This window comes from Metopolophium dirhodum, chromosome 3, assembly GCF_019925205.1.
Source record: "Metopolophium dirhodum isolate CAU chromosome 3, ASM1992520v1, whole genome shotgun sequence".
Classification (NCBI taxonomy): domain Eukaryota; kingdom Metazoa; phylum Arthropoda; class Insecta; order Hemiptera; family Aphididae; genus Metopolophium; species Metopolophium dirhodum.
Window position 1 is genome coordinate 5,071,660 of NC_083562.1, and position 6,000 is coordinate 5,077,659.

At 28.2% G+C, this 6,000-nt stretch overlaps 1 protein-coding gene across 4 annotated transcripts in view; it reads right to left on the reverse strand.

Moving 5' to 3' along the window:
* LOC132941358 (uncharacterized) overlaps window positions 1–5,452 on the reverse strand; it is a 103,225-nt gene extending 97,773 nt beyond the window's left edge. For 2 of the 4 annotated variants that reach the window (XM_061009378.1, XM_061009380.1), the window contains exon 1: window positions 5,346–5,452. The gene's annotated coding sequence lies outside the window, so the exon portion shown is untranslated. Of the gene's footprint in view, window positions 1–5,247 lie in introns of all 4 variants that reach the window. The other 2 variants (XM_061009379.1, XM_061009384.1) reach the window with 2 other exon arrangements.
* Window positions 5,453–6,000: the final 548 nt, after the last annotated feature.

The window sequence follows — 6,000 nt, forward strand, 5'->3', positions numbered from 1 at the left end:
TCTTCATCACGTATGATGTACTGCGTGTGACAAGATTGAAAATGTAATATTTATATACTATATAAATATATAATAGTAATATAATAGTATTATATTGATGTGAAATATTTTATTGCTCTGTGTTTTCGTGTAATATTACAATAATATTGTCGTTTCATAAAAGTTATGAATCATTGAACCAGTCATTTAACCAATTTGGCCGTGTTTTTAATGTTTACCCAATTTTCTTTCGTTTTTTTTACTAAAATGATGTTTGAATCAATAAAATTGTTAATTTTTTATATAATTTTACTATAATAATAATTAATAGTGGGTAGTTTATGTCCAGTCAATTTTTTTTTAATTGAATTCACTTTTGGGAAATTTACAATATTTAGCACTGACCTAGAAACCTGTTTAGAGAAATATTAAAACTGACAAGAATGTTGGTTTTTGATGTGGGTAACATAATAATAATATGTACATGACACAATGTAAATTATAGTTAGGCAACATGTATTATACGGTCTACTTACATATTATTTTAAGTTAAAGTCGAAGAAATTTTCATTAGGAACGATCACTATAGTGAGAGACATTCTACTATATAGTATAGGTTTTGTTGATTTACTTAATTAGTTTAGTTTAGGTTAAGTGACGAAGTTGAATTTCAATATTTTAGCAATGTTCAATCATGAACAAATTTTATCTTGGAAGCTGAACCAATTTTCGTTGTTTTTTCTTATGATTATTCCATAACAAGATAAAAAAAAAAAGTGAAGAACCAGGAAAATTGAAAGTGGCAGTTAATTAAATTTTTTTTTCAAAACAAGACACTACCTATATTCTATACGTTATAATGTTTACCGAAAATACGTATATATTTAATATATAACGTTATATTTTATAAGTTTAACTTTATACAGTTGTAAAGGGTTTTCATTCGGACGAACACATACATTTTATTATAACACAACACACTATTTTATTTGCTTTAGTTGTACAGAAAGAATCTTGACAATTTCTTTTACATCATAGGTAAGAACACGAAGCCTTTTTATTGTTTTTTTTAGATATTATAGTTTAAAAAAAAACAAACGTCAATAAAAATCAGAGTGTATTTTACAACAAATTCGATTCGTAAATAATATAAATATGAAATATGTAATATATATGTGATTCGATAATTAGTATCATTCTCTGTCGTTACTCACTTTTTTCATTGGTTGATGTATTTGTTGAAATAGTGATTTTTAAATATACTTAAAAACCATATTTTTAACAACTTATTTTTTTTTTTATACTGTTTAAACACTCTGTTTTGTAGACTGTAGTGACTAGTTGTACAATATTTATTTTATTTCACATGATGACCGTACTTTACATACAAGTGTATATTACTAATCACATAAGCCTCAATATCTTTTCAACCCATATATATCGTGGATTTATTATCATTATAAAATCGTTTGTATATTATGTTTAATAAATCGGAAATTAATCGTTAAAATTTCAATCTGTATTCATGAACATAAAACAAAAAAATTATAAAATCTTCACTAAAAAATGGTGATTCCTTTTTGTTTGTATGGTCACAGATAGATTAGATATTCCGTAAATATTATAAACAGTCTTAAGTATTAAAAAAATGGTCTTTAAGTATACCTACTTAAGAATCCCAAAAGTCAAAATTTGAATAAATGCATAGTTAAAGGAAATAATGAGGATGGGCAACGTTTTGATAAATCACCTTATGTATAAATATAATGTGTACAAAAAAAATAAAACCGTTTTAAAGAGCCTCCAGCAGACCGTTTATGGGAAATGTATGACAAACAATACAGATTTATGTGTTGAGCATACCAATCAGTCTTTGAAAAAAAAATATACCATTTCTGAACGGAGGAAACACGTTCTTTCGATATTCTCCGATACGCCGAGAGACTGCAGTATACATAATATATTATATATGCAATTTGTTTTTGTATAGCCGCTCTTTTTTTATACTATTCATACTTTTTGAAAATTAATATCATCTCTGTGTATGTTGAATGCGTTTTTAATACACATAGAATATCGGGTTAGAATATTGAATACATTTTATGGATGCTGTATAAAATGTTTTTCGGATCGAATTTAAAACTAAATAAATCATAACTATATCGTGAGCCATATACACTTTTATATATAACAATACATATAATACACGTGGGGTTTGTGTGTAACGTATTGCAGATATTGACAAGTAAATAGAGTATTATTAGTTTCGTGCGGAGATATTTTATGTCGTTACAATTACCAGTTGCTCGAAGGAAAATAATATAACACTTGGACGTCATCTGAACGCCATGACGTGATGATCGTAATTAATAATTTTCTCGATGGTAAAACATGGGGAGAAAGTCAAAACTTAAAACAAATAGTTAGGTACAGCCATCACGGACGACCGTCAATGCTTCGAAATTTTGATTAGGGTTTCTTTTTTGTTTAATTTAAAAGCAATACACTTCACGGTACTTTACTATTCAATGTACGTTCGACCCACCTGCATATGATATTATATATAAAATGTACGATAGTATTATCTCATCTATTTTAGACGACTGCCAATCGTTGATACGTCCTTTCGTGTAATTAGTTTTCCACGCGGTTTGTGCGTAATAAAAAGTTAAACAACGTGAGGGAAATAGGATTTTTCCATCGCGATGATGATAATTTGAACGAACAATATTTTGTTCTCTGTAGTTTTTTTTTTCATTTAGACATGCAACGGAGTGTACATGTACGGGCGAGTTGATAGATATAATACAGAATTTTATACAACCTAGTATTCTGAACTTAATATAGATTATTCTGATACATTATATGAATGTAATATTTTATATTTATACTTTTTACATATTATTATATAATAATGTATTATTTGTTGCAAGCTAATAACCTTAGCAGTTGAAGCCGTACCATGAAAAAAAAAATATATTATGTTATTTTTTTTTAATAAGTTAAGTTTTAAAAAAAAATATTATAATAAATTAATATTTATAGTTATGCAAAGCACATTAAGCGAATACATTTTTTAAGCAATGATTTTAACAGTTTCCCTTCTGTTCATTATTAAAAAAAAAAGCAGTCATTGTATTACTTCAATTTCTGAGTGGAGTGATGAATATGTTGGTTGTACAATAGTGTGAGTTTTTTTTTTTTTATTTATTGTTTTCGTTTTTATTTTTGTGTCTGTCAACGTTTTGGAGCAGTAAAAAGCTTTAATATTCGTATTTGAGGGTGATTCTGGTACAAAATTTTACCTAGTTTTTTTTAGAAGGCCAAAAGTAAAACTTTTCAAAACAATTGAGAAAACTAAAGAAAAATATAGCAGAAAACAATGGTTTTTTTTGTTATAATATTCAAAAATAAAAACCATACTTTTTAAATTATCACCAAATTATATTTCTAGCAATTTCTAGGCATGATATATTTTTCAAAATTTTTTAACTGTTTACCAGTGATTTTTTGGTTTTTAGTTTTAGTATATAAATCCTCCAACTGTAATTTTGTAATTAATTTTTTCATATTTAACTCAGATCTACACCGGTATTTTTTACAAATATTCAACCATTCATTTACTGTTTATCCGCATAATTATCTAAATCTTTTTGTTACGTAAAAAAAAAATTATATTTGACATTTTCAATAGTGTAAGTCAAAAGCTATCTACCTACCAATTAAAACGAGTAATATATTTTATACATTATATCTAACAGTGGATTTTCTATTTACTTTCATAACTCGTAATTTTACCCATACTATTTTTAGTTTTGTTTAAACTTTAAACCGAATAGAATAGTTGTTATTTTTATTGTATTTGTGCAAATACACGTAAATTATGAAATCTAGTATAATACATATCATTATGTGCTTAATTGTCTTAAATACTCGTGATTACAACATATTACATTATATGCCTTTAACACTCTATTATTACATGTGTAATCACACAATACAGAAAAAAAACATTAGCACTTACATGTTACGTGTAATTCATATTGTTTTTTTGAAAGATAGAAACGCGTTAAGAGTACATTATATCCGTATACTATTATACTCTGTGATTATTTTAATAGTAAATACTCATTATCTCAAAAAGTATAAAAGTGTTTGAAATACTTTATTTTTCATAATTGGAATTTACTTTTTACCTCTGTGCCTAACCTGGAGATTTTGGTCAAGTACTCCTCTTATCTAAGCTCTTAATACTTATAACTAATTAACTACTTGTAGCATTTAAAATTCATAAAAAAAACTTGTAATGCCTAATTCAAATTTGGTAAAAAAATTATTTACAAAAACATAAATACATTTCGAGTTAACTAATGTTCACTTCAGTTGGAAGAATCATCCTGCGTATGTATATAATATAATAGTATAACATATAATACTATAATATTTAATATTATACAGCTTCCGTCTATCTAACGTGAAACACAGGAAATATCCATTACGAAAAATTATTAAGACACCTGGGTTAAATCTAAAATCCATCAAATTTTAAGAGGAAGATATTTTAGTGATAATATCATATTGTTTTTTAAAAAATATCGTTTAGTGAAGATTTTATATAATAATATAAAAAAAAACGTGAAACACCATGATACAGCTTAACTTCTTCGTTAGACCTTATTTTATGAAAAAGATATGAGACATATTATTATATCAAGAATATCCTCTCCTTAAAATTTGGAAATAGCTCTTAAAACTTTGAAATTAACTCATAGACGCCATAGTTTATACTTCGAATTTTCGAATTTCGATATTACGCTCATTGAATATATGTACCAATTACCAACGCAGTATTGCAGTTACCATGTAGTTATCACGTCACTTTTCTTAAGGGATTATATTATATTTATCAACATCATATTATGGGCACTGATATTCTACGAGGACAACGATACGCGCGTGGTGTATAACGTGTCGTCGCCACAAAATTATGCACAACGGTATAGTAATTGTAAATTTAAACGCGAACGAGTCGTATCTACTTGTGTATAACGAGTGAAATTAATTTTGTCAAAAATATCACGTGACTGATAAATTAAGAAACAGACGATTTCATAAAAAAAACTGACTAATTTGTGAACACAACAGCGGTAAATATTATAATTTTTTTTGTGAGAATGGACGAACAATATACTATTAATGTACTAATACGACAACAACAACAACAACAACAATAATTTCGAACAGTCGTATTACAAATATTTTACCTACATATAGGCAGAGCAGGAAGTCGTCAGTGGTCTCTCGCGTGCGTAATAATAATAATAGTAATAATATTATAATATGATGAAATTCGTGCACGTACTTACCTCGTGGAGTTCGAGCAGTCCGCGAACGACTGATGCGGTTCCGTGTGCGTACAGCCCGCCGAGTTCACTCGAACACAAATGCGCTACCGGTATGTGTGGTGTCCCTGGCGCAAACGCTTAGAGCCCTCGTTTTTCTACTACACCGGGGCAGTGAAGTGACGGTGGCGGTGGTAGTTTGTGGCGTGAGGTGTGCGTGTGCGGGGGGGGTTTAGGGGGGGGAGACTACTCGGTAGCCGGTGAAACGTACTTCGGCATCGTCACCGCGGGATGGTCGAAACTCGTTGCACTATACTTCGATAATCTGCTTAGGTGAAAAAAAAAAAAAACTCGACATTTAAATGTAAAATAATATTATGTATATATTATATTATGTTTATTTTTTTATTATAATATTATTATTACTGTAGGTATATATTAAGACAAGCGATAAAAAAAATGTATGACGCTTTTGTATATATTTAGTTTTTCTACGCAGTGCGCAACGACTGTAGGTATACGCCGCGATTTCAAATCGCAAACTATACAGTAACATTGTTATAGTTATAAAACTACAATGTATAGGTACTGTACACGCGATAATTAATACAACAACCGTACAGAGATGTGCAAAACTTTGTATGTCTTATCAATTTATGATGCTGGCTATTTTTTAAAT